At 58.8% G+C, this 21076-nt stretch overlaps 1 protein-coding gene across 3 annotated transcripts in view; it reads left to right on the top strand.

Moving 5' to 3' along the window:
- The window catches only part of RBFOX3 (RNA binding fox-1 homolog 3), a 450056-nt gene that overhangs the window by 129958 nt on the left and 299022 nt on the right, over positions 1 to 21076 (top strand). For all 3 annotated transcript variants that reach the window (XM_043585745.1, XM_043585747.1, XM_043585746.1), the window contains exon 2: positions 6237 to 6396. The gene's annotated coding sequence lies outside the window, so the exon portion shown is untranslated. The remainder of the gene's footprint in view (positions 1 to 6236; positions 6397 to 21076) is intronic.

Raw genomic sequence — 21076 nt, 5'->3', positions numbered from 1 at the left:
TCTGGGCCCCCAGTGTCAGCCCTGCTGTCACTCGGGTCACACAGCCCCCAGCCTTTCCTGCTTTCCCCGACCTTGGGGAAAATTGCTTCCCGAATTACACCCCTCCATTTCGCAAGCTTTAAACACGGAGCCGGAGGACACATGAGTTACATAAGGGCCTCCTCATTCCCGTTGGAGATGTTGAATAATGTAGCATTTCAACAATACCTAAAGGTGCACTGTTATTATTAAAACACACTGGTGTTAAAAAGAAGAAGGAGAAGAAGAAGTGTAGCTACAGTAAAATTGTCACAGACGCCAGAATAATAAAACCCAGATGATGATGATGATGATGATGATTGTTATTTTTGGCCGGAGACAGGATTTCCCAAGCCATGAGGGGAGTCAGGCACGAAGCTGCTTTCTGGCTTGAAAATGGAGGGAGGAGCCTCATTTATTCCGAATATTCTGTATCCCCTATAATCTTTACTATGGGAACAAAGTGCCATGTGGTGTTCTCCCCGCTAAAGACACAGCAAATCCTGCTTTCTTAGCGGGAGTCTTGTGTTAAGCTCGGAGCTTGGTTGTTGGCTTGTGTCTGGGGGAAGCGGAGACCGAGGGGGGTCGGGGAGGTGAGAGATTGCACGGGCACGTGCCAGCACCCGTGATCGGTGCCAGGGAGGGACCGGGGACAGAAGCCGGGAGAAGGGGGCACGCGCGCTTGGCGAGGGGTAATGGCTTCGGAGAGAAGTGAGGGCAGGACGTAGTGCCTGGCCTGCTGGCTGCAGTGCCCAGGGCGTGGCGAGGGAACGGCGTGGTCGGTGGGACAGGTGGCTCTGCATGTTTTGGTGTTTGTTTTGTTCCGTTTTGTTTTAAACGAACACCAAATCCTTTGTCGTTACTTTGAACTTGCCACGTTTTATCAAAGTGCAGCTGATGTGTAACTTTGCATGAGTTTAAGGTGTGCAGCTTGGTGATTGGTTGTACGTACAGATTGCGACGTGGTCGCCACACCCATCCCCTCACACATTCACACGCCTGTCTTCTCGTGATGGAGAGTTTTGAGGTCTCCTCTCTCGGCGACCTTCACGAACATGACACCGCGTTGTGCAGCAGGGTTGCAGCGCTGTGCGGGATTCACGTGGTGGTGGGAAGCGGGGACCTGTTGGCCAGCCCCGCCCCTGCCTCTGGGAACCACCAAGCCACCCACCTGTTTGCTGTTTCTCTGGCAAATCCTCGAGGTTCCTCCCGATTTCCTTTACTTCCCGCCAGGCGGAACTGGTCGACAAAAAGGTTCTTCCCGGCAATGAAATGAGCCAGCCAAGGTGTGGTTTTGGGGAGAAAGGCCCCGTTCTGAGGCGGGCAAGCTGAGTCCCCTGGGATTTGCAGCTGCCCTTTCCTGAGTCTCTCTGGGACGGGGAACAAGAATGTAGGTGCGTGTCTGGGGCGATTGGTATCTTTATTACAGCAGATAAAACAGCACGTGCGGGCTCGGACGTAGGAGGCTGTTCACATGAGTCCGTGGAGGAAAGGATCAGGGACGTTCAGCTGGTCCCCCGTCACACAGCTTGTAAGTGGTGGGGCTGGAGGAGAACCTACTGCCCGCCCCAGGGCCCTAGAGCCTCCCGGGGAAGTTGTGGGCTGTGTCCGAGAGCCGGGTGGTCTGTGCCTTGTCCCCAAGCAGGTGAGAAATGGCTCTGAGTTCACGTCCTGAACTTGCAGGGCCTCGTCTGCCCAGACGTGGCCCGTGTGCCAGCAGCAGGCCCAGGGAGGGGACGTCAAATGAGGGGCAGTGACACGCCTGTGTTCCTCACCTTGAATCCCATACGTAAAGCCACTTCCCCAGATGATCCTGATTGGAAAGGACTGTTGCCGTCCCCAGCCTGCCTGTGGGTCCCCAAGTGCAGGTGAGTCTCTCTCTTTGGAGATGGGGGAAACAAGCCAGAATGGATGCTTTCCTGCCGGGCCCCTCTCCGCATGGGAAGCGGTAAGTGTGAGGGGTCTCTCGTGGGCTCAGCTGTTCACACGCAGAGAGAGAAGGCATTGCCACTCACCCCCACCTCTGGGTATCAGAGACCATCCTGCTGACTCACCTGAAGGGATGATGGTTACTTCCGCTTGTCGGTTTGGGAATTGTACAGAAAAGGTTCGCCCGTTGCACACGGTTCGCATAGACGTGGCTCCTCCTTCCTTTCGTTGTTCGTTTAACAAGCACCTGCTCTGTGTCAGCACCGTGCCGGGCAGGCACGGTGGTGAGAAAGACCAACCAACGTCTGTCCTCATGGGACCACGTTTAGTCTAGACCATGATGGTGATGATGGTGATGATGTTGGTGAGTGAGGATGATGGTGGTGATGATGATTTGGCCAGGTTCTCCCTCTCCCTTCGGTCCCTCCCCCCCTTCCCTCCCCCTCCCTTCGGGACCGACACAGTCCAGCCCTGCAGTGTGCAGAGGACAGGGCCCTCAGAGAGGAATGGAAGGGCCGACTGCCCGGTACTCATAGGACTGGCGTCTGCAGGGTGGCCAGAGGACCTTATCATCCACAGTCTCTTCCAGCAGGAACCCCTGCGGGGGCCGCTGCCTATTTGCGTCTTGGCTTATTTTTGCAGAAGATACTTTTCAGAAGTGCCAGTGTTTATTTTTCCATCTTCTCTCCCTAACGGCAAGAATCCCAATAGGAGGCCATTTGGGGCCAGGGCACCAAAGGCAGCCCCAGCCTCCTGCCCCCCTGGGAGCAGAGCTGGGAGCCTGGCAGGACGCCCAGGAGACTTTAATTGGCGGCAGAGGTGGGGGGAGGGGTGGGAATGGTTTGGACAGACCTTGCCTGCGACTGCGCCTTCCCAGCCAGCTCCCTGCCCTTGCCCTTGCCCTTGGTAGGACCACGCCTGGTATTTTCCAGCTCCAGGCCCTTCTCCGGTGTCATATCCTTCTGGGGCCCCCACCACCTGTGTCCAGCCTTCCGGGGAAACTTAAGCCTCTGTCCACCCCCAAAGTAATTTTGAGGGCTTCCCCAGCTAAAGCAAGGGGATTGAATCCTGAAGAAGCCGGTCGAGAGGATGGGGAAGAGTCCCCACCCTGGGGTTCTGGGCTTTCGGGGGCCTCAGAGTCCCCCACCCCCTACAGCACGAGGCACAAGGACATTGACGTTGACGGTCAGCAGTTGGAGGCTCCCTGCCTGCCTCTGGCCCCCAGGCTACACTCTGGCAGAGGTTAGAGCCGCGGGTACCTGGCACCGTGTTTGGCATGCGGTGGGGCACAGTGAATGTGGTTCTGAGGAGGGGGAAACGCAGCAGGGGAAGACCCCTGCTGGGTTTGGGACAACAGGCTGTGGCCTTGACCCTGGGCTTCAGCTGGACAGGCCAGAGCCGCCATGCGCTGTGAGCCCCACGGGCCTTCTCATCTCCCTTCCTTCTCCCTTTTCCCGGAGCCGGCCTTGGGGCCTTGGGGGACCTCATGGCAACTTACTTGCCTGGCCTTTTGTCTCTTACCTTCATCTGTTCTGTGAAGAAGGAGGTGGGGCCAGTCCCTCTCCCTGGCAGCTGGGGAGCTGGGGCACCGCACTGGGGTGGGTCCTGTGTCCCTGAAAATCCGGGGCCCGGGGCCCCAGCGTCTGCACCGTGGGCACTGGATGGTGTCTCCTTCTGCGGAGTGGGGAGAACATGCAGTGGCCATCAGGGACAAGCTGTTAAACGGTGGCCCATTTAAGAAAGCAAAGTGGGGCGCCTGGGTGGCTCAGCTGGTTGGACGTCCGGCCTCGGCTCAGGTCATGATCTCGCGGTTTGTGGGTTCGAGCCCTGTATCGGGTTCTGTGCTGACGGCTCAGCCTGGAGCCTGCTTTGGATTCTGTGCCTCCCTCTCTCTCTGCCCCTCCCCTGCTCACACACTCTCTCTCTCAAAAATAAACATTAAAAAAAAAAAAAAAAAGGGAAAAGGAAACAAAGGGCAACTGTACCAATGGTGAGGCCAAGGCCTGGCCGAGGTCGGGCTGCTCACTGGGCTATTCGTCCCTACCCCTGTCCAGTCTCCATGAGCCCACAGCCCATGCTCCCCTGTCTTAGCAAGCACACAGCCCAGCAACATGAAGTAACCTCTCCTCTCTGGGCCTGCGGGGCTCCCGAGGTGGGTGTGCAGAGTCGGGGTACAGGGTGCACAGCTCAGCGTGCGAGTGGGGGATGGGGTGTGAGGCATCACCCTGGAGAAGGTGGCCAGGATTTCAGGAATTGTACGTAGCAATCAGTGTGGGGCCAGAGGGGTTTGGGGTCTCTCTGGATTCCTTTACTGCCCCTCTCCCCTTCCCGTCTTTGCTCCCTGTCCCTTGTCACCTTTCCACCTTCCCATCTTGGGTTTACCTGCCAGGGGCACTGTCCACATCTCCACCTTGCTCCCGTTCCAGGGGGTCTGGTGCAGAATGAACTCCAGCCCTCGCCTTTTGTGCCCGCTGCTGAGAATCAAGCATTTGGTTCTAAGACAAGCCTGCCTACCTGCCTTCTCCGCCCCACCAGCTTGGGTCACCACCTGGAGCCTCCTGTACCTGGGGCCCTCTGCGTCCACCTGGCTCCTCTCTTACCTGGGCCCTGCCCCCAGCCGTCTCTGTCACTGCATTTAGCACTGACCTAGAACAACAGATCACACACTCGCTTTTCCCACTGAAAAGTGGCCTCACAGAGCTCGGGGCTGTTTTCCGTTCCCTCCGATGCCCAGCTCCCGGTGCCGTGCGTGGCCTGGGCGGTCACTGCAAAGCCACGTGGTGCCTGGGCATCACTCTGGGAGCTTGGCCCTGCCGTTGGGGATGTGGGTGGTTCTCCTTTTAAGTGACTGGATTTTAGGAAAAGAAACAAACTGGTAGTCTTTCCTTTTTTAAAGCTCCGTCGTGGGGTTTCTGGGGACATGCTGGTGGGAGTCTCTCCACTGAGGTGGGCTGGGGGGAGCCCCTCCGGGCCGGCCTGACTCAGGACTCTGCCCCAGAGCCGGTCCCTCGGGGCTGGCCAGAGAGGATGTCCCCAGCGGTGTTTATGTCTTGCCTGCCGATGGCACGCACACAGGGTTGGAGTGAATTAAGCCAAGAAAGGACTTTCGAGGCCCAGGTGCCTCCCATCCGAAACAGCAGCCACCAACCCCCTTGTGTTTCCTGGGAATTCGGGCTCCAGGGAGACAGTGGTCACTCTTGTACAGAAGCCTGAACGTGTGCATGGAGGAGAATGGGGGGGGGGGGTTCGTTCGTTCGTTCGTTCATTCATTCATTCATTCATTCATTCATCCATCCATCCCCATGACAAATACCGAGTGAGCTCCGACCGGGTGCCAGGCACATCCCAGGCACTGGGGTCCCAAGTGCTCGCCCTCGGGGTGCTTGCATTTCAGGGTGGTGCATCTGTGGGGTGGCAGCTGTGAAGTCCTGGGGGAAACTCAGGGGGCGAAGGAGGAGGGAATGCCAAGGGGATGGCCGTCAGTTTTGATAGGGTGTTCTTCTTGGGGCTGGCCACCTTACCACACATCCCCAGGCCGGGAGGGGCGATCCACGCAGTTACGCAGTTATGTAGGTGCACAGGCGTGGTGCAGGGGGAGGCGCTCTCGTGCGCGGGGCAGCCAGCAGGCCTGGGACTGCAGGAGGTGCAGGCGCTGCGAGGGTCCCGTGGGCAGAGCGGGATTCACCTGGAAGCTGCGCACCCATGGCCCCAGCGAGACCCTGCAGCGTTATTTTTGGCTTTGTCATCTGAGACAGCCCTCCCCCCGCCCCCGCCACCCACCCCCCGCCGCCGAATCGTAAGCGTCAGGGTCCCCAAACCTGGCGTCGCCTGGCTTGTAGGTCACTGTAGCAGCTCTGGGTGTTTCCTCCCAATGACAAAGGACACGGTTGGAGAGTGGCACCACCTTTCAAAAAGAGAGGGACAAGGGAGTTTCAGGAATGATAGCAGTGATGGGCCCTGGACTTTGCAGTGGGTGAGGCGGGAAGTGATGGGAGGCCAGACCGGACGGGGTGGGGTCAGCATTGGGGGGCGAGGGGGGGAGGGGGGCCAGATACCATTTAGGGGGCATCGCAGCGGGAGGGCTGATGGAGCAGCAGGGGCAGCCCAGCTGCCCTTTGGCGATAGGGTCCCAACGCTTTGTCTTCAGACGGGTTCCCCTCGCGTTCCCCTGGGGTGTGACCTCGGGCACCCCCTCTTCTCTTGTTGGCTAACACCCGTGCTCCTTTGACGTCAAAAAGAAGATGTTTGCTTCGAAGGCATTTAAATCTTTTCCTTTTCTTTTCCTCCAGGTTGAGAATCTGTCTCTGAGAACCTGAAACTTTTCCTGCCGATACGCCGCCCGCCCGTATTTCCCAGCAGCCTTCCACCCCAGAACGTTCCGGAAAGAATCCCACAGGGAGGGGGTCACCTCCCTGCTGCAGCCAAACAGACCTCACCCACCACTACCAGGTAAGGCGCCGCCGGCCACCACACCGATCCTTCAGGGAGGAGGTTGCACTTGTGATTGAGAAACATCTTATTGACCCGAGGGGATTGCAGGCTGGGGACTTCTCTGCTTGCTCGTCTTTCGTGGCCTCAGGGTCGGGATGGCCTCAGGGTCGGGATGGGGAGCGTTGGGGCAGATGCCCAGGAATGTGCTGGCTCCGGTTGGTAAGGAGTGCCTGCTGTCTGTGACCTGAAACGTGTCAGCCTGGCGGCAGAGTTATCATCCCAGGAAGGAAGGTGGGCGGGGCGCAGCGTCCACCGTCTGGGTTCAGCGCAGACTGCCGTGGAGGCCGAGGTCGGGTCTGACCTTCCCCTGCCCAGATTTCCCTGCAGCCCGGCCAGCGGCTCTGGTGTCCCCACCTGGCTCCCGAGGGGACCGGACGATTGCTCCATGACACTTCAGCCGTACCAGGAGCTCACCCACAACCCCAGGGTTAGCGGGTTAGCGAAAGACCGCCCCGCAGGCTCCGGGCCTGTCCCACCTCAGACGCCAGCCACAAGTCTTGGGGGCCACTTGCACTTCTGATGGACCGGCTACAAATTCCCGTGACCCTCCGTGTTGATAATCTGCTAGACTGACTCTCCGAACTTAAGAGCCACACTCACGGTTGCGTTTCCGTAATAAGGGACACACGTAGATGGGACCAAGTCTGCCCTCACCCTGCAGGGTCAGGACAGCTCACCCTCCCGGCACATCCACGTGCTCTCCCCTCACAAAGCTGCCTGAGCTGGGAGTGTCCAGAGTTTTACCGGAGTCCTATTATGTCATTGGCCCCAAGACTGGACTCTGTCCCCTGTCCCTCTCTCCCCTGAGCGGGGAAGTGAAAGCTCCAGCTCTCCAATCAGGGTCCCTCTGCCTAAGGACTCAAGAGTCACCCAGTCAGCGTGAAGTCGGGTGTGGGCATAACAGAGGACATTCCCATCCCTCGGGAGTTCCAAAGGTTTTAGAGGTTACCTCCCAGGAACCAGGGACAAAAACCGGGTACGTTATTACATCACCATGAAGGTCAGTGCAGCCCGGTCCCCACTAAGAAACTGCATACAACTGGAGGGTGGGGCTCATCCAAGGCCGGGCAGGAGGGACTTGGGCCCTGCATGGCAGTCCGCCTCTGTGCTGACCCTTTTCTGGGTGGGGCAAACGATGCCCATAGGAATTCTGGGCAAAGAGCCGAGGACACAGGCTGGTGTCTCCAGTACCCCTTTCGCGTGCACGCCATCAGCTTCTGCATAAGGTACAGGAGCCTTGCCAGGTCCGCACTGCTGCCTTTCTTCCCACGATCCAAATGGGCTGTCCTCTCTGCCTCGGGGTGTCTGGGGGCCCTCTTTTTGCCTAGGGTTGATCGTGTACCGACTGGTCCGTGTGCTGTCATTGAACCATACTCGCTGACTCTGTTGTGGAGGCTGCAGCTTGGTGGCGACAAAGCCAAGTCCTTGCCGTGTATCCTCCGCTGGGGACGAGTTGCACGTCTCACGTCAGGTAGCGATAAGGCTGTGAAGAAGGGTGGTCAGAGGCAATCGAGGTTGGTAGAGGCTGCTGTTCTCACAGGGCAGTCCGGGCAGGCCCTGGAGGCTGATGGGGGTAAGGGAGGGAACCAGCCGAGCCCTGGGAAGAGCAGTTCAGACAGAGGGCCTGGCAGGTGCAAAGGCCCTGAGGCATGTTGGAGAAGTAGCAAGAAGGTTGGTGTGCCGGGGTCCAGGGGGGAGCGGGGTGGGAGGAGATAGGGCAGACGGTGTAGGGCCTACCTGCAGAAACTTTTAGGCCAGGGGTGAGGACTTGGGGTTTTGTCTTAAAGATGGTAGGAACCGCTGTCCGACTTCGGCTCAGGTCATGATCTTGCAGTTGGTGAGTGGGAGCCCCGCGTCGGGCTCTGTGCTGACGGCTCAGAGCCTGGAGCCTGCTTCGGATTCTGTGTCTCCCTCTCTCTCTGCTCCTCCCCTGTTCATGCTCTGTCTGTATCTCTCTCTCTCTGTTTCAAAAATGAGTTAAACATTAAGAAATTTGAAAATAAAAGATGGCAGGAGCCACTGAAGGCCTCTGAGCAAGGGGTTGAATCAGCAGACTCGAGTTGTGTGCAGATGACATTGCCTTCTGTGTGGGGAGTGGATGGGGACGGAGGTCGGGGCAGAAGCAAGGCCACCATAAGGAGGTTCCTGCTTGTCCCAGGGAGGGGGGGGGCTATGCCATGGACCCAGGATGTGATGGGTGGGTCTGGGGATGTGTTTGAGATGAGAATTTTCAACAACCACCTTTCTACACGGAAACGATTCTGTCACATCACTGCTAGACTTTCGGGGACCCCTTAGAAAGCCTGCGAAGGGGGGCGCCTGGGTGGCGCAGTCGGTTAAGCGTCCGACTTCCGCCAGGTCACGATCTCGCGGTCCGTGAGTTCGAGCCCCGCATCAGGCTCTGGGCTGATGGCTCAGAGCCTGGAGCCTGTTTCTGATTCTGTGTCTCCCTCTCTCTCTGCCCCTCCCCTGCTCATGCTCTGTCTCTCTCTGTCCCCAAAATAAATAAAAGTTGAAAAAAAAAAAGAAAGCGTGCGAAGGGAAGTCATATACTGCAGCTGTGCTGGGCAGGGGAGCCAGGCCATGCGACCGTTCCAAAAGTCTCGATCCCATGGACCTTCGGAATCCTTCGGGATTGGGGGTCCCCTCAGTGCTACCATAAAACCACCCATAGTGGACGCACAGCTTGGGGCTGACCTCATTGTGGGCCAAGCCACCCTGGGGTCATGCACCGTCCCCTAAATCTCAGGATCCTGGGTCTAAGCAAGTGCCCGTGGTACTGCCCCAGGGAAAGAGCAGTAGAGTGCAGACCTCCTGTGGGCAGGTGACCCCCGAAAAGATGCTTTTCCTTGAAGGTGATTGCAGGGCTCAGCTTTGGGTGAAAAGGTAAATTCTTGGGGGTGTCAAAGCCGAAAGCACCAGACTGGCCGGTCCCGGCTGGCAGGTCTGGGAAACTCGGGGCTCAGTGGGGCCTGTGCAAGTCCCTTTGGGCCTGGAGCTGCGTCTCCCCTCCGTGATGCCAAGGCACACTCTGACATCGTGAAATGGGCCATGTGCTTTGGAGTCTCCTTCCTCCCCGGGGGGAGGCGGGGGGTGGGCCAAGGGGAAAGAAAGCAGCAGGGGAGACTCGCGTGTCCCTGTTGTGCCGAGCAGTTGGAAGCCTGCAGAGGAAGCTGGGCTGTGTTCTGCCTTTTAGTCCACTTCAGGCGACTGGTGGGTCTCCGAAGGGAGAGGCCAGGCCCACGGAGCGGTGGTCTGGCGTGCCAGCCGCTGTTCTCGAGGGGACCCAGACAGGCCCTCCGGAGGGAGCCAGGCCCACCCCCGGGCCCCCAGTGCGTCGATCCCTCCCCCTCTCAGAGGCCCCCCGTCCATGATTTCATGACGCCCGGTGGAGCGTGCCCTGGCCTCCGCTGGCAGGAGGAGAGCCAGCTGGGGGATGGAGGTTTGGGGGAAGCCAGTGAGGGGGAGAGGGCGTGAGGCGCTCCCGCACGCCTTCCACGGTGGTCGCCGGGGTCAGTCGTGGGCAAGGTCAGTGCAGGCGTGAACCCGAAGGAGCCCGTGCTGCAGCGCGTGGGGCTGGTCCATCCCCTGGGGCTGCGGGGCCATTTAGTGCACGCAGCTCCCCATCACTGCAGGGGCGTCCTTGCTGGCGGGGAGGGGACACCTCTTCTGCCTTGGAAAGCGTCCCATGGATTAGATCCCATTTTAAGGCTCATCCTTCCGATGTGGATTCAGTTTGGGTTTTACTGTGTAGTAAATGCTGAGTCCCTATGGAAAACATGGGTGGAAATTAACCTGCTACAAAATGAGACTCGTTTCTTGCGTGCAGTGGTGGAGACCTGGGGCAGATCGGTGCTTCAGGTCACTGGGGAGGGAGCCCGCTTACCAGTGACCTGGCGAAACTCACGGTGGGCATCTTGGCTCTTGTGTCCGGCCCTCTCCCCTCCCCCTTGCCGTTCTCTGAATCCTTCGGAACCACAACCACCCGGCCTCCATCTGTGTGTCAGGCTCCTCCTCCTCCAGATGCTTTTGGACCGGGGCGGGGGGGGGGGGTGGGCTTGTTCTGGAAGCCGAGACGACACAACAAGGCCCTCTGCCCTGACCTCTGGCCCCTCAGAGGCTGCCCCTGAAACCTGCAGGGGAGGAGACGGTCCAGCCAGAGCTCACGCTTCCTGCTCAAGAAGAGAGGCTTTGGCCCGGCCAGAGGTACCGCTTCGACTCCTTTAAACACGGCCACACGAGGGGGCGGCGTGTGCCCGAGAGCAGGGGCTGCTGCGCTCGTGTTGGGGCAGAGGGCGAACGTGTCATAACTGTGCAGCTGGTGCACGTCGGGCGTCGCCCCCCTTCGGCACGAGAACCCGTCTGTCTACCCCGGCCGCCCCCCACCCCCTCCTTGGGGACGGACCCCGGAGCTGCAACATGCAACTTCCCATAAATCATCCCCGAATGGGCGCGCTTCCTGTGCCATCCATCACGCCCCGTCTCTTGTCTGCTTGTTTTTAAAAGCTGTTAAACTGGAATCCATCACATGGCTTCCTCGGGGGGCCAAGCAGAAGCAGAGGCTGCCCGCATCAGCAATATTAATGCACACAGAGCTTTCTAGAGCATCGAGGCAAATGTCTCCCCCGTGGTGGGGAGAGGGAGAGCGTGGCTTTATCTAGTTACGCCAGAAGCTAATGGGATGTTTTTCTGACACTTGGAGTTGATACATTCCTGCCACGCATGAGGAGGTCCTGGTGCTGCTGGTGGAGCTGGTAATGCCACCTGAACGGTGCCGTGGTGTTTCCGCCTTCTCGCAGGGGCACCTGACTTCCTCCTGTACCCGACAGTTGCTCTCGAAGACGGTAGCTTGAGCCAATCTGTGGAGACATGGATCCTTCTAGGAACATCCGTGGTTCCTCTTTCTTTCATTGCTAAATGTTTTTGGAAAGGAGGATCCGGGAAGGGTGTCGAGATCAGCTTGAATCCTTGTTTCTGGAACAGGTTCCGGGCATGTGCCCTTGAGGAAGGGAGAGGAGGGGGACCTGGAGCCCTCCCTCCTGCCTCCCCTACTCCCCTCCCCTTCCTCCATGGTTTAGCCGTGGCTGGAATCTTCCCGGCTGTCCTTAGCATCCATGGAATGAACTCGTGCGGCTCTGTCTCTGGGAGCCCCTGTGTCTGTCCCAGACAGATCTCACAAACCTGGGGGCAGCGGGGATGTCTCATCCCACCTACATTTGGCTTCCCCGCTTTCCTTTCCTTTGCCCCATTTGTGTTGGTTGAAGGATAAACCTACTCCTGTGGGCACTGGTGAGACATTTGTAAAACAGCAGAAGAGCAGGACAGTGTTTTGTCCTGGTGGCTTTGGAGCCCTGTGAGTGAGCTGCGTTGGGGGGGTGGGGGCTGGATGGGTCCTGGACAGGCGCCTGGTGGGAGCATTGCCCTCCCTCCGCCCCAGGAGCGGTCCAATTAGAGCCCATTAGTCACTCAGTGTGTTGGAGCATTTAGAACAATTAAAGGTGAGAAGAGTTTCCAGATGCAGCCTCAGTGCTGGTGCTGGAAGGCAGGCTCTGCTGTTTCTCCCCAGATGGCAGTCGTCTGGAGAGCCCGCAGCCCTCTCGTGGGAGCGGGCCTGGTCCCCGCGGCCCCAGAGCCCGCAGCCTCGGGAGGGTGAACCCTGAGGCGGCCCTGGGGCTGCCCTGACCCGGGAGCACAGCCTGGGGGTGGGGATTAAAACAGCAGAAACAGATCCTGTCACAGTGCCGGGGGCTGGGTGTCAAGGTGTCAGCGGGGCCCCGCCCCCTCCCCCAGATGCTGGTGGCTGCCGGCAGTGCTTGGCGCTCCCTGGCCGGTAAACCCATCGTGTCATCCTCTGCCTCCATCACCACGTGGCTTCTCCTCTGCTCTGTGCCTGCCTGGCCCTGTGCCTTCGCGTGGTGATGCCCTCTGTGCGTGTGCGCTGCAAATCTCCCTCGTCCGGTGAGGACACCGGCCGTTGGATCGGGGCCACCCCATTCCAGTAGGACCTCCTCTCATCTTCACCCTCGACCACATCTGCAAAGACCCTCTTTTCAAATGAGATCACATGCATGGGTTCTGGGGGTCAGAGGGACAAGATTCTACCTACTACATCTCCCAAGACTGCTGGGAGGAAGGTGAGCCCAGGCACCGAGCTGTCCCCCCACTGCCTCTGGCCCCATGGATTCCACTCAGACACTAGGATTCTCACCAGTTCTTTTATTGTTATTTATTTTAACGTTTATTTATTTTTGAGAGAGAGACAGAGCACGAGCAGGGGAGGGGCAGAGAGAGAGAGGGAGACACAGAATCCGAAGCAGCTCCAGGCTCTGAGCGGTCGGGACAGAGCCCGACGCAGGGCTCGAACTCACGGACCACGAGATCGTGACCTGGCTGAAGTCGGACGCTCAACTGACTGAGCCACCCAGGCGCCCCTCTCGTCTGTCCTTTTAAAGACGATGATGCCTGTAGGCCAGTCAGGAAGTGAAGGCCAGCATGACCCTGAGCTGCAAGACGAGCCTTCTCAATGCAGCCCTTCCCCAAGCTTACAGATCCTCCTTAACGACAGCAGGAGGCACCGGCGCCCTGTGGTCATCGGCTGGGAGCCTTTCTTGTGTCCCCGACTTGCTCTTCTCCACCCACCTCCCGCTGTCCCACTGTTGACAGCGGTCTTGAGAACAAAAACCAAGAATTAAAAGGCCAGCCTCCCCCTCCCCCCAAATCTAGGCCTGAAAATGAACCGTTTTCGGTCCAGGTCTGGGTCACACGGTTTTGTTTTGCTGGCGAGGGTCTCCCTGCAGGAAGGAGGCGGGTGGGAGAAGGTGAGGGGGGAAAACCCGGGGGAGCCAATGGGACCCTGTACGCGGTTGGGCTACAGTTGTGGAACATGCTGGCTCGGAAGACCAAGGAGGCCGGCAGGGCCCCGGGAGGAATAAAGCCAAGCTGACAGTCGCGGAAGTGAGAATCCGTAAGGGGGGGGGGGCCTACAAGGACACTAGAGAGAGGGCCAAACGGCGCCGGGGACAAGGAGGAACACACGCGGAAGACAGAGCCTGGGGACAAGCTGTCCTGATGTTTACAGATGCAAAAGTCAAACGTGGGTGAGGTGGCCTCCTGGGAAAACTTTTGTTCCTGATGGCGGCTCATCGTCTTCCCGCGAGAGGCTGAGCATCCGGATAAGGGCCGTGTCTCCAGGCTGAGCTGGGAAATGGTTGTTGCCGTCAACAGGTGCACGGAGGGGAGGGAGGGACCGTCTTCATGCCCCAGGATGCTTGTCGGCACACGTGGGCACGCAGGACCCGAAGGGTCCCGTCACCCAGAGTTGCTGTGTGCACCGTGTGACTTAAAGATGTCCCAGGCGGAGCCACACGCCGGTCCCATGTCACCGATTCTGGGTTCAAACTGGGTTATGACCCCGGGGGCCATGAGGGTTTGTGGGTCACTGTTTTTGCTGATCCCGCTGCCCAGCGGGCACCCATCTGGTTCCGTGGGACCCTCACTTTGTTTCTCTGCATGGACACACAGGCTGGCAGTGAATGGACAAACGGACAAGCAAGGGTTTTTATGGTCTGGGAGAAAACTCTTTTTTTTAATCCAGTCTGCAAGGATACATTAACTATCCCTAGGCCTGGCGCTTTCAAAGACATCTGTGTTCTGTGGGGCAAAGAGCAGACAAGGAGGGTCAACAAATGTCTCAGGAAGAAAAATTAATTTAGAGGTAGAGGTGGGGACTGGCCCAGCTTTCGTGTTGGGTGTGCGCGTGTAGGAGAGAAGGCACAGGCAGGACAGAGTCCGTTCTCTCTGCTTCCGTGGGGCGGGAGAGGAGGTAGAGATTGGACAGATGGCGTTTTTGAGTGACCTTGTGTCGCCGAGCACTGCTGAGTACCGCCGGCTGGAGGTGCAGGAGGCTCGTGGGGTGTGGCCACCCGCAGCTACCAGTGGGGGTTCATCAGGATGTCAGCGTTACGGAAGGCCCTGGAAGCCATCAGAAGATAAGCCCAAGTTCAAGGAAGATCAAACAGCACTGTCCTGGAACACCTTCACGAGGGAGGCCTGGAGAGTCTGACGTATCCATGGCGTGGAGACCAGTCGGGCGGGTGTCCTGGGGTGACACGTGCACGCGGACTCTCCACCCGAGGTTCCCGTTGCTAGGTTGACATGTGTCATTCTTGTGAATCCTCGTGACAACCCAAGGAGCTGAGTTCCCACCAGGAAACTGAGCCACAGATGAAGGATTAGCCTGGGGTCGTCCAGACTTGGAACCCACGTGGCTCTCTGGGGACAGCACTGGCTCAGGACGCCTGTCTCGAATGATCCAAATCAGAGCTACTCGGGGCGCCTGGGGGGGCTCAGTCGATTCAGCGTCTGACTTCGGCTCAGGTGATGATCTCATGGTCCGTGGGCTCCAGCCCCATGTCAGGCTCTGTGCTGACAGCTCGGAGCCTGGAGCCTGCTTCCGATTCTGTGTCTCCCTCTCTGTCCCTCCCCCACTCATGCTCTCGCTCTCTCTCTCAAAAATAAATAATACAACATTAAAAAAATAATAAATGAGATACTTGAAAATGGACATAGTGTAAATAGTCAGCAGTAAGGGAATAACGAAACTATAGTCCATCAAATCCACAAAAGTCTTTTAGAATGTAAATAGAGGGCGCCTGGGTGGCTCAGTCGGTTAAGCATCCGACTTCAGCTCAGGTCATGATCTTGCATTTCATGAGTTCGAGCCCCACATCGGGCTCTGGGCTGACGGCTCGGAGCCTGGAGCCTGCTTGGGATTCTGTGTCTCTCTTTCTCTCTGCCCCTCCCCCGCTGGCACTCTGTCTCTGTCTGTCTCTCAAAAATAAACGTTGAAAAAAATTTACAAATCAGAGAGCTACTCAAGGTGAGGTCTGTGGACAGAGCCTGCCCTTGAGCCACTGCCCCTGGTCCCTGGAAGATGAGGGCAGGGCCTGGGAATAAGCACGGAGAGTCGTTTATGAGAGTGACTTCATAGCTCGTGGATCCATTCGTGAGAAATTGGGCTTTGTATCTTGTCTTTTTTATTCCGTGTTTCCCAGTAATCCCTTTCGTATGGGATCTGCGTTCCTTACGTACAGAGCCCTTCACCACAGGTGCTTTGAGCAGGCCTGACTGGAGAGGGTACCCATCACATCTCAAATAGGCTGTGACATGGGCCAGCACACCCAGAGCGGGGTCCTGCCTCGAGAACGTGCCTCGGTGACGTCGGATGTGCGGGGGACTCTACTGTGCCGAGGCTGCCATAACAAAGACCACAGCCCGGGTGGCCTCATAGTTCTGGAGGCTGGATGTCCAGGATCCAGGTGGTGGCCGGGGCGGTCTCTCCCGAGGTCTCTGTTCTGGGCTCGCAGCTGGCCACCTTCTCCCTGTGTCCTCACAGGGTCCTCCCCTTGTGCGTGTCTGTGTCCTGATCTCCTCTTCCAAAAGAACACCAGCCACGGGTGGGTTAATGTAATGACCTCTAAAAGCCCCGTCTCCAGATATGGTCACATTCTGAGGTGCTGCTGGGGCTTAGGGCTTGAACATGTGAATTTTGAGGATACGCGGTTCAGCCTATAACAGAAGGGTATGTAAGAATTTCCTGTACTGTTTTTGGAATTTCTTGTGAATCGTAAATGATCTGAAAACAGTAGTTTTTTTTTTTAAGGGTACGCATCTCTCTCCCCAAACAGCACGGCCACTGTGTTTGTCTCCACAGGGTCCCTGAAGGCCTGCCCATCGTCCTCGGTTTGGGGGAACGGCTCCCTGGGAGGGATACCAGGTTGGCATGGCCCCGGTGTCACCCTCTCTGCTTTCTGTCCTCAGGTGCTGTCCCTCCCCCCGTGCAGAGGGCACCTGGGAGGTGTGCGCAGCGGGCTCTGGGGCTGCCCTCCTTCATTCTCTGCCCGTGGAGGTTCTCTTGGGTCCCTGTCTCCCCTCCTCTGCTCGTCCCCGTTCCTCTTGGGTTTTAAGGGCACCAGCTTCTGCTGCTGCTTTGTTCCCCCCCCTTACCCCCCCCAGCTCTGCATGCGGTAGGTTTCCCAAAAGGCTTTCCATAGAACGTCCCGGATACAGTGTTTGGACGGTGGTTTAGTTGTACCTCTTGGAATACTCTCCCCTAACTCTGGGAACAGTTGAATCATGGGTCACATGTGGCCCTCTGGGTGTGACGGAGGAACCACCAGATGGGGCTGTGACAGCAGACCTGCGTCTGCACACCTTTCCTCTGTGGCAGACCCTGTCCATTCCCTACTAGGCAGCGTGTACAGACGACTTACCCGTGTGTCCACCAATCTGTGCATCCACTCGTCCACCCTTGTACCTTTCATCCATCCAAGTACGTGTGTATCCATCCATCCATCCATCCATCCGCCCATCCGTTCTTCCGTGTGTCTCTTATGCGTATACGTACGTGTGTGGGTGTCTGTTCATCTGTCTGTCCGTCTGCCCATCCCCTCTTTCTCTCTGGAAGTCTTTGTTTATTTTCATTGCTCGTTATTACTAATATTGCAAAGATGATTTTGAAAACTTCATCCGTTCTTGATCTTATCGGGGTGGTCAGGGCAGACGGTCACAGTTGTGTTTCTTTGCCGAGCTGAGGCTTATGCAGCTCTCGGGACTCAGCAAACGCACGAGGGCGGGAAAGCTAAGAGGTGGGAAAGGGGAAGGGGAAGGAGGAAAGCCAGGAAGGGACGTGGAAATCTGCCAGAGGAACCTTGTGGAGTGACGGTCGGGACTGAGGGGGGGGCCTGTGACCTCTGACTCTGACTTCCACGGCCTGGCCCCCACCCCCCGGAACCTGTCCTGCCCCCCGCCTGTGTCCTGGCTGTCCCACCCACATTATTGCCTCTCTGTGGGCTCCTGTTCCCCCCTCCCCCGCCTTCCCACAGCTGGTGACTGTCCAGCTGCTCCTTCTGGCCAAGTGCAACTTCCATGCCTCCACGACGGCTTCGGACGGGGCAGAGCCGGGCCTGGGCTGCGGGAGAAATCGGAGGCTCAGAGAACAGGATGGGGAGGCCAGGGGGAGGGAGGACAGACTCTGGAGACCCCGCTCAAGGTCTCCACCCAGGAGCACTCCCAAGACCTTAGTGGAGAGAAAGACTGAATTTTGAGAAAAGAGAGTAATGAGCCCGGTTAAAGTGGCCCACAGGACACAGACAGAGCCTGGCATGGGCCGGATCTGGATGAAGTCCCACTAGATCCTGACGACTGGCCGCCACGGAGCCTGGAGGGGGAGGGGGGAGCGATGTGGGGCACAGGTACCACCACCCACCTTCGCAGCTGGGGAACAGCCAGGAGCGGGCGCTGCCTGGTGGGGTTTGCAGTCCTTTTCCAGGCAGGCTGGCCACGGCGTCCAGCTGGGACACACTTCACGGACAGCATGTGGCTGTGTCCCCAGCACCCTCCCTGTTTGGATCAGGCCCTGAGCACAGGGGCCTTCTTAAAAGAAGAATAAATTGGCAACACGGCGTGAGATTTTCCCGCCTCTCCTTCTCCGTCTCTTCCCTCCGTGAGCCCAGCTCCTTGTTTTCTGTTCATCTCCCAAGGCCTCTGACCAAGACACCTTGCTTTGGGGAACTAAAGACGGGGAGAGGGGTGACCCACGGCTCTCTTAACCACATGCCACAACAGACCCGCCATGCGTCTTGTATACACGTCTCCTGCGGCGTGAAGGTGGCCTGGGCCGCAGTTCACAGACCCTGATTCTGCACCGTCGGGGTGTGGTCAACACGGGTTGTGACCCCACCTGGCAGCTTGGAGCCCCGGAGGCCCTCCTTCCCACCTGGTGACGTCGATCCTCAAGGCAAAGGGAGCCTGGGCCTCACTCATCGGCCGCGAGACACCCCTTTTTGTTAGGACAAGCTACCCCTCAAACCAGTCCCTGGGCCTCGAGGCAGCCACGGCTGGCAACAGCACCCGTGTCCAGGAGAAAAATGAGCAAACTCGCTTGCTTCCTTTGGGGTGTGCGTGTGGGCGTGTGGAAGGGCTTTCAGGAAAATCCTCGTTCCCTGTTACAGAATAGGCTGATATTCCGAGCCCACCTTCTGGAAGCGTGGAGGGCCCTCGGGCTGCTGGCAGGGCGTCACCTGTGGTATGTCGTCAGCATCTTGAATCACTGCAGACCACTCTGCAGTTCTCCCCCGTCTCCCAGGAGCGTTCCAGATCACCGAGGTCTGGGGAAGTACGCGATGTCTCAACCCAGTGCTGGCCCGAGGGACCCAGGGCTAGGGGACGGGGAACAGCCACCAGCGCATGGTCCCACCCGACCCCTGGCCTGCTACACAAGGGCACCTGGGGCTGGAACATTCCAGAACTGCAGAGCATCTCCGCACAAGCACTTAGGGCAGGGAGACTTCTGGACCACCCCTCAGATTTGCAGACGGAGCAGACTCCTGGGCTGAAGGATTTGGCCGGGTTGTTTCTGCGAGGCTCAGAGAGAGGTTGCCAGCCCCTGCAAACCCAGAGCTCAAAGGAATGTCTGCTCCCTGCAGGAGTTCTGTTCGGGTGACCCGACCCTCACGGTGCAGAGCCAGCGACCCCGTGTCCACCCCCGGGGCGGGCAGACGAGAGGCCGTGGGGGAGGAAGGAGCCCGGCCTCCCACTGAGGGATTCCCCAACCTTTTTCCTCGATGTGGGTCCAGGGGCAGGTCCCGGAGAGGCTGGGGGTGGTCAAGGTTGGATCCTTCTGGATGAGGGCTGGCCCCCCCTGGCTACTCCTCGTGTGGTGAAGGCACAGACCCGCCTAGTTATCATGCAGGGAGTGTTGTGCTTGAAGAAATTTAGATGTATTTTTTTTTTTTTTTTGCGTGTGCTTGCATGTAAATGTGGGTAGGTGCTGTCCTGATTGATGGCAATTAGCATTTTCTAACGGGAACAGATGTTCCGATTGCCAGGAGGCTGGTACCTAACGCCCACGCTGCCATCTGCTCGCCGGGCAGGGCCGGAGGAAGCGCCCCGGCCCGCGGCCCTGCAGCCCCGTAGCCCTCCACGGCAGCGTGCACTCAGGATCGTGTGAGATTGTTTCTGGAGGGGGGACGCGGGGGAGAGAAATAATAATAAAGATGTTTCCGGGGTTATAAATAGTCCATGCCGTGTGTGACGGGATGGAGCTCTCTCTGGTTAGCAGCTCGGCGCACTGCGTGAACGGTGGGAGTGGGGAAGGGACACATAATGTCAGCCCCGCATCGCGTCGGTGAGGGACGGCCTCGGAGGCCACGGTGGAGGGTCACAGCGCCGTGAACCGGTTCAGGGTTCGGAAGACCAGAGGGAGGATGGAGGTGATGGAGGTGATGGGGAAGGGGACGAGGAAGAAGGGGGGCTCCGCTCAGGGCTTGCTGGGACCGGCAGCCGGACGGCAGCGTGGAGGGAGGGGCCACGCCGTGCTGTCCCACGTGCTGGCCGGCGGCCTCCCCGACTGGCTGAGGCTCCAGCCCTTCCACCTGGGGGACAGGGGAAGCTTCCCTGGGCTCCTGTGAGGACTCGGGGTGAGTCCCACATAGCGTGGCCTTGGGCCCGGCGCGTCGCTGGGGCCGGCTGGCACTGGCGACCTGGTGCCCGGCTGTCCGAGGGGCCCCGGAAGGGGGGCCCTGGCCTCAGCGTGTTTGGCTCCTGGCCTTCTCCCCTCGGCCAATCCAGATGGCTCCTTGTGCTCTCCCGGTAGCTGGCAGAAACGTACTCTCTTTCTTGCTTCCTTGCTTTTTCTTGTTTCCTTTTTGGCTTCTTAAAGCAAAACAGTTTGTTTGTTTGCTATAAAAAGAGCCGCCTCCCTCCCTCCCCCCCCCCCCCCGGGTGGCAGTCACCAGCTTGCAGTGGGCTCCCCCCACCCCAGTCTGCAGCCAGCACGCTCCTCCTGAGGCAGATGTCTGTGGGGGAATCTGTTGCCTGTCCCCAGGCCGCCCCAACACACGTACCAGGCTTTGATGGGGGGCCCAGGCGGCCCAGCAGCCTCCTCTGTGGGCTGAGGTCCGCGGCCCCGCTACGCTCCTTTCCTGCTCTCGTATCCGTTCTCGGCCTTGGCGGGTGTCTTCCCCAAGCCGCGGACCGTGCAGGGCGCACGGGGTGGGCGCGGAGGCCCATCCGCCCCAGATGGTCCTTTCTTCTGCAGGCGGTCGCTGACGTCTCCCCGGCACCATGCCTGCTGCTTTGGAAGCGCTCTGGACGAGAGGAAAGAGACTCGTCCCGCCTGTGGCGCAGTGGGAGCGAGGGGCTTGCGGTGTGTCACCGGCGACGAGCCCTCCCCACCTGGGCCCAGCAGGGCGGCAGCAAACCTCCCTCCGGTAGTCGGAGGCTGCCGGGGCCTCAGCGTTGAAGCCAGGAGGAGTTCGTGTCTAAAGGGTGGCCCTGGGAAACGGTGTCCTTGTCGCCGATGGTGCCACTGGTTGTGGGACGGTGGCGGGAATAGTGGTGGCCTTCGTGCCTCCAGAGGAGGCGGGGGCCAGACCGCCCCTGCCTGCGGGCTGTAGAACCTCCAGGCAGCCACTGGGTCAGGTCTTGGCCTCGTCTTAGGAACACAGCCTCTCCACATTTGTCACTCGGTGTCCCCGCTTTTACTCGGCGTCGAAGTCCTGCTTCCCCTGCTCTGCGGACTTCTCAGCCGGCTCTGTGGACATTTGGGAGGAGACTGGAGAGCATCCCTGGCCTCCAC

Source organism: Prionailurus bengalensis, chromosome E1, assembly GCF_016509475.1.
Source record: "Prionailurus bengalensis isolate Pbe53 chromosome E1, Fcat_Pben_1.1_paternal_pri, whole genome shotgun sequence".
Taxonomy (NCBI): domain Eukaryota; kingdom Metazoa; phylum Chordata; class Mammalia; order Carnivora; family Felidae; genus Prionailurus; species Prionailurus bengalensis.
This window is presented reverse-complemented; position numbering and strand designations above follow the sequence as displayed.